Genomic DNA, 9,667 nt, shown 5'->3' with positions numbered 1-9,667 from the left:
TGAACTTCTAAAAAAGTCATAACAACAGACATGTTCAAATTAGACCACTCAGAAGCCACATGAATAGAAGACGTCGAAGAGAAAAAAGACATAAAGATGAAAAAAATCAAGATTGAAAAAGACTAAAATCATCCAAAATTTCAAACATTGAATACAACTTTTCCATTATTGCAAAAACAACTTTAATTATAGTAGGAGTTCAATTAGAATTGGTAATTCAAGTTTTATATGTTCTATTTGAGATACTATACCTAATTGATTTTGATGTGCTTCGTGAAATTTCAATTATTCTACATTGTGCGGGTTATTTATTAATCACATATTTCAGTTTCTTTTGTTTCCTTCTATTTGATATTGGTTTATACTTCTCTAAATCCATTTTTCCCTCATTTTGGAGGCCAATTGTAGTAATCTGAAGACTTATATATCTTTCTCAAGAAAGTCATTTCTTGTAATAGCTCATTTACCTTAGCCTCCAATTGCAAGGTGTCTTGCAATTGATCTTTTTTTTTTAAGAAGATGCGAACGAAGTGGGTTCTGTGTTATTTTGTCCCATTATTGGTGGCATTTATTGGAAGTAGTGGGCCCTAAAGATGTAGACATGGACCACTAAGGCCCTGTTGGCCACTGCTTCACTGTGCCATTTTACGTAATGAGAAAGCTAAAGCTTTGCAGAAATCATCAGTAAATGGGACTACCCAATATGATTCTTTCGGTAGTTGTGCATCCTTATAGCAAACACACTACTCGTAATCAATTTGAAGATTGTTTATCCAGTCTCAATGGAGAAAGTAGTGCAATTGCTCCAGTAGGAACTAATGCTACTGTACCTCCATCTTCCCCCCGCTATGGATTGAAGAAACTTCCCAAAGCATTGGGAGGGCTACCTGAGAAATTCTTAGCAACTTGCAGATTGTTTAGCTACCAAGATCTCCTCTCCACTACTTCTAACTTCAAACATGTTTATTTTATTTACCAGTTCTGTGTTTATATTATAAATTCTCTTTTAGTCCTATTATTTTTAATGGTGTTTCCATCTAATGGTCTTCTCTCTAATTCTAGTTCCAGATGGCAAGGAACTTGCAGTGAAAATATTAAATCCCTCGGATGACACGTTGAAGGAATTTCTTTTGTCCCTCTTTGGGTTTTGTTTTAAGGACAACAATCTTCTCTTGGTTCATGACTCCCTACTGAGAAGAAGCCTAGAGGAGAACCTTCATGGTACATAACCTCTTTGTTTAGCTAACAATTAAATTGTCAGTTCCTATTATGCTCTTATTCTTTGATCTACTATCTTCTCCATGATTTCTATCAAGTAACAAGAATGACAATTCAGCATTTGGTTGGAAAAAGAGATATAAGGTGGCCCTGGGTGTGGCTGAGGCATTGGAATATCTATGATAAACCCGTGATTCATAGGGATGTAAAATCATCTAATATTCTTCTTTCTGATGATTTTGAGCCACATGTGATTTTCTTTTAAGATCAGTTTATAAATTATCCATAGTAACTTTATTTGTATATGTCACTAATTTATTCATGTTACCCTTGGGTTTTTCTTCATCAGATCTCAGGTTTTGGACTTGCTAAGTAGGCTTCATCGTTGTCATCCCATATATATGTTTGGTGTCGTACTCCTAGAACTACTTTCTAGAAGGAAAGACAAGGGAGTACTATTGACCAAACAAACAAATCAATATTTGAAGGCACAACTTCAAATATTGCCCACATCGAAAAAGCTTTAACATTTGCTAACAAGGTGGTTATTTTGATGGATGCAATCCATGCAGGGCAAACTAAGAGAAGATGAAGCCAGGAAATACTTCCAACAACTTGTAAGTGCTATTGATTATTTCCACATTAAGGGAGTCTACCATAGAGATTTAAAATTACCTTTCTAGGAAATGGTAATGGATCTGCTTCATAAGAGGTTAGGGTGAAACCAACTATGATCCTGATAAACTTAAACCTGGCTCTAACCATACAGGCATGTGGATTTTTAGCAAGAACATGGATGACCAAGACGGGAGAGACAATAAATAAAAGGATCAACAATATGAAACCCGCTCAATTCATTTTTGTCCTATTAACTGGATAATGGATATAATGACCTGACTGGTCGGCTTAGTAAAATATGACACCATCCAAATCCAACACAGGTTCATGATCTGGAAACTAAACCTACCCACCATAGTAAGGGTCACATTGGACCTGTTCCAGTAAATGCTAGGCTGGATGCTTCACCCATTTAACTCACCACATTGCATTCCCTAGCCCTTTCTACAGATCTTGGAGTTAATGTAATTGCCTTCTTGTGGCTTCCAATTTTCCTATTAAGGTTGTCTTTCTCTCATAAGAATCTAGTGGTCCAATTAATTATATAGAGTTACTGAATCTCCTATTAGCTTTATCCTATTCTGAGCCAGTTTATGTGTTTCAAGCTTTTTCTGTATATTATCAGGCCTTATAATTGGGTGTCCTGGTCCCTTTCCTTTTGTTTTTTAGTTTATACCTTTTATCCTAAAAGAAAATGATGTACCAACCCATGTAATTTTTTTGTAGTTGGAAAACCTCTTACTTGATGAGGACTGCAATTTGAAGATCTTTGATTTTGGTCTAAGTGCTTCACCTCAGCAAATAAGGGTATGCAGTCAATGTTTTTTTTTTTTTTTTTATTCTGAAAAATGGTAAATCATGTTTGCTTCTGATTTACATATATTATGCAAGATTATAGCCAGTTCTGCCCTCAAGCAAGAATATCTTGTAATTACATCTTCAAATAACATTGCTTTGAGAAGTCAATTCCAGTGGTGCAAAAGTATCCAAACTCCAAAGTGGAGATGGTTACCTTACTTTTCACATATAACACACTAAAAAGTGATGTTTCACACACTTCACTATAGATTCCCCAAGAACATAACAAATTACTAGAAAATAGTGTGGCTGCTTTTGTTATTGAGAACTTTACACTGATATGTTCACAAAATATTAGGAAGATTGACTATTGTACACGACTTTTGGCATTCCAAATTATGTTGCTCCAGAGGTACTCTTCTTTTAACATTGGAATTTACTTGGTTAATCATTAGAGGGAAGGAAATATAACCCACTTTTTTTTTTCTGAATTAAGCCGGTAATAGATGACAGGGGATATGATGGAGCCTAGGCTGACCTGTGGTCGTCTGGAGTTGTGCTTTTTGTTCTTATGGCAGGATATCTTCCATTTGATGAGCCAAGTCTTTCAAGCCTCTATAATAAGGTGACATTCCATGATCTATAAAGGTTGATGGTGTGCTTACCAAGTGCTAGCTTAATAGAATGTAATCCTAAGAAATCAGGGGACAAAAATCATGATTCATCACCCTGATATTGTTTCAATGATTGGAGCTTAAGAGTTTACAGTCTAGGGTTAGGGATTTAGGTTATAGAGCTTAAGAGTTTAGACTTTAGATTATAGGGGTTTAAGGGTTAAGGATTTAGAGTTTAGATTTTATGATTTCGGGTGGTTTAGGTTTCAGAGTTTAAATCCGATATCAAGAGAGGTGGTAGGACACATGTCCTCCAAGAATTAGGATCACCTGCCAACAAAACAAGTTTCAACACCCTAGCAACTTGATTTAGCACCATACATCTCGCTATAAAACTGGGGTCCACCATACAAATGAGACCCATCATGTATAAGATGTGTGGTGTCATGTGTTATTGGTAGGGTGTTAGAATGTATTTTATTAGCAGGTGATCCGGACTCATCCTTCAATCGAGTAGGAGCCAAGTATTGCCCACTGGGTTGTGCTCAACTTATGAAAACTGTATAGACCCACAAATCATGTATACCTAAGCAAACAAAATACAATCGACTCATTAGAAATGTCGCTGGGTTCCTTGATCATTTATGACCCAACGAGGTTTGGCTCTAGACAAAGAAAAAAGTGATAGTCCCTTTTTGCCTATTTAAATTATAAGTTAATAACTAATATAATTTAAATAATAAAAACTACTGTTAGAAATAACAATTACTAAAAGTAACCTCATAAATAGTAAAAAGTAAACAATAAATATCATAAACAAAAAAAATATATATATATATATATATAAATTTGAAATACATAATTTTTTCAGGAACAATATATACAAATTTACATTTATTTGAAATTTAATATACATCATTAATTGTTGGTTTACATTAATTTATAGTTTCTTTAATTATTTTTTCAGGGCAAATGATGTAAAGTTTATATTTTCTTATAATCCTCTCATCCTAACATCCGGTTTTCCAATGCATCTCATAGGGCCCGTTAGTATTTGAGCAAGGACAAATCAACTTATCAACAAATGATGAAGATATACACAGAGAGACAGCCTTCCAAATTTCTAAAACCAGATTTTTTCCTTTGTGAATTAAAATTTTTGATACAAATTTTCAAACTGTTCTAGGACGGGATTACCCTTAATGAAGAATATTGTTTTCTTAATAGGGAATTTGGGATTCCCAATTGATAGTTTATTTTCACAATAACTTTGATATAAAACACTCCCACCTCAATATCATGAATATCATGAATAATAAGGGTTTATTTGGTTCGTGGTCGGAATCGAAATTCTTTAAAATCGGAATCGGAATGATTCATTCCCATAATCTGTTTGGTTTAGACAAGAATTGGAATAGAAATTAAAATCAGCAGGAATGAGTTTCATTCCCAAGGGAGAGAGGTAGGGAATAGACATTCTCTCAAATGGGGGAATACCATGCATTCCAGCAAAAATGAGAATGAGATTTCGATTCTGTCCAACCAAACAGTTGAAATCAAAATAACCCATTCCAATTTCGATTCCAGACCTTTATTCCTGCAAATCAAACAGATTCTAAGAATAATAACATATAAATACGGAAGATGTTCTCCTACAACTAATACATGCTGTGTTGTTCGTATAATGTGAAAGTTTTTTGGCTGCATATATGAAGTTATCAACTCTACTGAATTCACTTTTGTTGTTGTAGTGCAGGGCTAAACTGGAAATCATGGCCTTACGTTTATAGCTGTGTATGAAGTTATCAAAACCACTTTTCGTCTAATTCAAGGTGGGGTCAGATTAATACATCGAAAGCTTAGGTGGGGGCCATATCAATACATCAAAGGGTTTGATTGTGGTAGCAAAAGTGAACTCTCATTTGGATATCCATCTACAAACAAAGATATGGATATCCAAGAGCTTACTGGGCGCCAAGTTCTCAACAAAGAAGAGAAGATGAGCAAAGCCCTGAAGAGGTCTCTCCTCTTGCTGTTCTGCACGTTCGTGGCTCTGGGCAACACCGGCGGTCCGCTGCTCACTCGACTCTACTTCATCCATGGCGGCAAGCGAATTTGGCTATCAAGCTGGTTGATTTCTATTGGATGGCCAGTTCTTCTCTTCCCATTTTTTATTTTATACTTGTACCGCCTTAAAAGCGATAAAGATGCCAAGCTCTTCTTTATGAATCCCTATCTATTTGCTGCCTGCACAATTCTCGGCCTTGTCAATGGTTTCTCCAACTACTTATATGGCTTTGGTTTGTCCCGTTTACCCGTCTCAACCGGTGGTTTGATAGGTTCCACTCAGCTGATCTGCACAGCAGTGTTTGCATTCCTTCTGGTTGGGCAAAGATTCATGTTTTACTCCATAAACTCAGTTGTTTTGTCGATCATGGGTGCAATAGTTCTTGCCTTCCATGCAAGTTCTGACCGCCCTGCTAATGAATCCAATACACAGTATTACGTGGGTTTCGCTATGACAGTCGGCGCAGCTCTGATAAATGGATTGTCACCTCCTCTAATTGAGCTGATGTACAAGAAATTGAAGCAGGGCATAACCTATTCTCTGCCATCTCTGGTAATGGAGATTCTGATTGTAACATCCATCTTTTCCAATGTTTTTTGCACCGTTGGAATGCTGGTCAAGAATGACTTTCAGGTCTCTCTCTCTCTCTCTCCATGGGGCTCTTAAGAAGGATCCCAAAGAGTTTATTTTTGGTCATTCCATGGGGGCAAGCATCATTTGGAGGAAATGGACACAAAATCAAGATTTCTTTGAGGCCTAAACACTCTCTTTCGGCTCTGATGTTCAGGCCTAGTCCTGTGTCCATCCCTGGGAGATCAAAACAGTGCCTGCTTCTTTCATGGAATGAGCCAAATTGAACCAAATTAACCCCTAATGACCTTGAATTTCCACTTGGCAGCATGGTCTGAAGGATTGATATATATCACTCGGAAAATTGCCAATGAATGGTAGGGTTGCTGTACGGGCTGAGGTATAAGGGCTGTTTTGGATGTGTATGTAAAAGAGACTTTAATTTTAACCATGGAACTCAAATAAAACTGCTAAGACGACCCAACTTGCCATGTGGTGAAATCCAATGACAAATCCAAACAATACATCAGAGAGAGAGATTCTGAATAAACAATTAGCTCACTCCCCAGCTATCTCTACATCATGTCTATACCCATCTTTGTATTATTAGAGGTTTTCCCAACTAGTTTTAAGAGCTGTCTAAGGTTTCTTTCTTCCTGAAAACCCCGGGGACGGGGGCCGCTGAAGAGCCTTGCGAGCCACCTCGTCGGCCGCCACTCTGTTAGTAACTCTACTGTCACCATATATGCTCATATGGTAACAGGGGTTTAAGCTAAAATTCACTTCCTGACCCATGTGCAGAGCATTAACATATGGACATATGGAGCTCTTAGGTGAGGGAACCAATAAATCAAAGGGGTCCATTTGGTTCATAGTCAGAACTGGAACTTGAATAGAAATAAAAAACCCTTAGAATTGGAATCGGAATGGTCTATTTTGATAATCTATTTGATTCGGACAGGAATCAGAAAACAAGATGGAATTGGATTTTGTTTCCAAGGAAATGATTACCATTCTCTCAAATGGGGGAATGCCATTTCAGAAAAAATGGGAATGAGATTTCGATTCTATCCAACCAAATAGTTGGACCAACTCCAAACCCCTATTCCCATGAACCAAACAGTCCCCTTAAACTTCTTTGCACGCTCATCACTTTTGACATTGGCTGTACTACACTTGGCTTGTCTTAATTCAAATGAACATTAATGTATTAGATCCTAAGTTTTGATAAGTGGTCCTTTTTCACCTGGTTGTCTTCTCAAAATAAAATTTGTTAAGTAAAAGGAAAGCAAAGGGTGTAAAAAGACTGAACTCTAATGACAAATCAAATTCTCAATGTAGAAGGATAGGGTTGTGATGGGGCCCACAATAGGACAATTTAGGCCATGTTTGGTTCTTTGCTAAGGGCTTTGTTCATTTTAAGCAAGAATGAGCAAGAATGAATAAGATTAGAGCTCTTGGTTATAAAATTCTTGCCAACGGCCTCATTCTTTTTAGAATGAAAAATCATCCCAAATCACAAAAGTTGAGATGGTTTGCAGAATGAAAATAAAATAATCATATCTTGCTCATTTTCATTCTTTAGAGAAACTCTATGCCAACAGTTAGAAACCACTAGCATAAAAACATTTTTATGAAAGTATTTTTATGAAAACACTTTTATGCAAGCACTTTTATAAAAGTAACTTTACATGAAATCACTTTTACAAAAACATTTTTGTAAAAGTAATTTTATGAAAAGTATTTTTATGAAAGCACTTACATAAATACTTTTACGAAAGCACTTTTATAAAAGTATTTTTACACAAAAGTACTTCTATGAAAAGTACTTTTATGAAAGCACTTTTATAAAAGCATTTTTATGAAAGTGCTTTTATAAAAACACTTTTACGAAAGTACTTTTATAAAAGAACTTTTATGGAAGTACTTTGATAAAGTACTTTTATGAAAGCACTTCTACAAAAGCACTTTTATCGAAGTACTTTTACAAAAGTTTTTTTATTCATTCACTTTGGATTGAATTGGACCCAATCCGGTCCATTTGCATTTTAATTGGACTGGATTGGATTGTAGCAGGTGTTGTAATTTTTTATATACTTTCTAGATTTTTCTTGTTATTTTGGTGTTTGATTCAATTTGGATTGGATTGGACCCAATCCGGTCCATTTGCATTTTATTTTGACTAGAATGGACTTGGTTTGTATGGATTTGGTCTAGCTCATTTGTAAATGGACAGATATTGGATTGGACCAAATCCAGTCCTATTGACAGCCCTATAAGTAAACCTCTATGCTGATGATTTTGGAGACCTAGGCCGGTGGTTTATGATTGCTAACACAATTTTTTTTTTTTTTTAAGAATGAAAATGAACAACGTAAGGCACTTTTCTGTTTGAAAAGAATTAATTTTTCAGGAAAAAAATGTTTGATTCATTACAATATTTTCTCATTTAACCCATTTTTATCCATTCTTTTCCATTTTAGAATTTCATCTTGAACAATAATGAAAAAGAATGAGAGAACTTATTTTATCCATTTCAAACTTTCCACCACCACTGAGATTGAATCCCTGTAAACCTATTTATCAACCTCTTAATTTTTCCAAGAGTCAACAATTTCAGGACAAACCTGATCATTGTCATAAAATATATTATCTCATCAAAAGTATATTTGTTTTCTCTTCCTTTTCTTAATCTTCAATAATGCTGATTATAATTGAGTTCTGGGGTATATCATCTATTATTCATTCTTAATTTTGCCCACCCATTTGACTAGTAGGTCATTTCAAGGGAGGCGAGAGAGTATGGCCTTGGTGAAACAAAATATTATGTTGTGCTTGCATGGTCAGTAATGATTTGGCAGGTTTTCATGTTGGGGATTATTGGCACCATCTTCTGTGCTTCATCACTATGGGTTGGTGTTTTGGTTGCCGCTTTACTGCCAGTGACAGAGATCCTAGCCATTGTCTTCTACCATGAAAAGTTCCAAAGTGAAAAAGGCCTCGCCCTTGCCTTGTCTCTCTAGGGCCTCTTCTCCTACTTCTATGGTGAATACAAAGAGAGCAAGCAAGAGAATCAGATTTCAGAAAAGGACGATCCTCATCAACGTGACATTCCATTATCAGATATCTAAGGAAATAAGCGTATATCATTCAATTCTATGCCATTTTCATAAGAATGACCAAAACTAGTATATACGGCTTATCAAGTAGATGTTTTAATTTTATTATTTGTTATCTTATTTTGTATAATAGGTAATAATTGACTAAGCTCTTTATCACCCTTCCTCTCCATCTTCTTCTTCACACTGGATTGTGGGGTTTCTTTATTGAATCCGGGTATCCTAAACAACGAGAATTCATCAAAATTCATGAGATAGTTTTGATTTGATCGCAATCTCAAAAGTGAGATCTTCGATTATAATAACCACCCCATCAGTTTTGATGAATTTTCATTTGTGTACAATTTAGCATAAAACCTTAGGCTTGATTTTTCTTTTCATTTCTCTAATTTCCTATAATGTTTTTTAATTTTTGCCATGAGGTTCATTGTCCCACTTTCCTATAATAAGGACTAAGGAGTGTCATTGTCAAATCCCCATTGTTTTACCTTTCGAGTTTAATAGAAGAAAGAATGGTATTGAAGTTTTAGGCAGAGCCAATGGGAGTGGACTTCAATGGTAAGTTAGATTCATGATGAAATTAAATTCTATTTTATTTTAAGAATTTTTTGACTAATGAAGCAACATTTGAGATTGATGATGGATTGATGAGTTCTTCTTCT

At 35.5% G+C, this 9,667-nt stretch overlaps 1 long non-coding RNA gene and 1 pseudogene across 3 annotated transcripts; both read left to right on the top strand.

The window, feature by feature from the left end:
- The first annotated feature begins 712 nt into the window (after nt 1-712).
- LOC148792210 (uncharacterized) lies at nt 713-3,382 on the top strand. 3 transcript variants are annotated; one of them, XR_016068580.1, is made up of 5 exons: nt 713-1,221; nt 1,568-1,835; nt 2,563-2,643; nt 2,993-3,046; nt 3,131-3,382. It is a non-coding gene; the product is annotated as an uncharacterized LOC148792210 (long non-coding RNA). The 3 variants fall into 3 exon arrangements; XR_016068581.1 differs by having other exon boundaries at nt 713-1,835; nt 2,997-3,046; XR_016068579.1 differs by having other exon boundaries at nt 713-1,835.
- Nucleotides 3,383-5,031: 1,649 nt separating this feature from the next.
- LOC104607318 (purine permease 1-like) lies at nt 5,032-9,079 on the top strand (annotated as a pseudogene).
- Nucleotides 9,080-9,667: the final 588 nt, after the last annotated feature.

Source organism: Nelumbo nucifera, chromosome 4, assembly GCF_055504915.1.
Source record: "Nelumbo nucifera cultivar China Antique chromosome 4, China Antique-T2T, whole genome shotgun sequence".
In the NCBI taxonomy this organism is placed as follows: domain Eukaryota; kingdom Viridiplantae; phylum Streptophyta; class Magnoliopsida; order Proteales; family Nelumbonaceae; genus Nelumbo; species Nelumbo nucifera.
The sequence above is the reverse complement of the archived record's forward strand: the minus strand, read 5'-3'. Positions and strand labels throughout refer to the sequence as shown.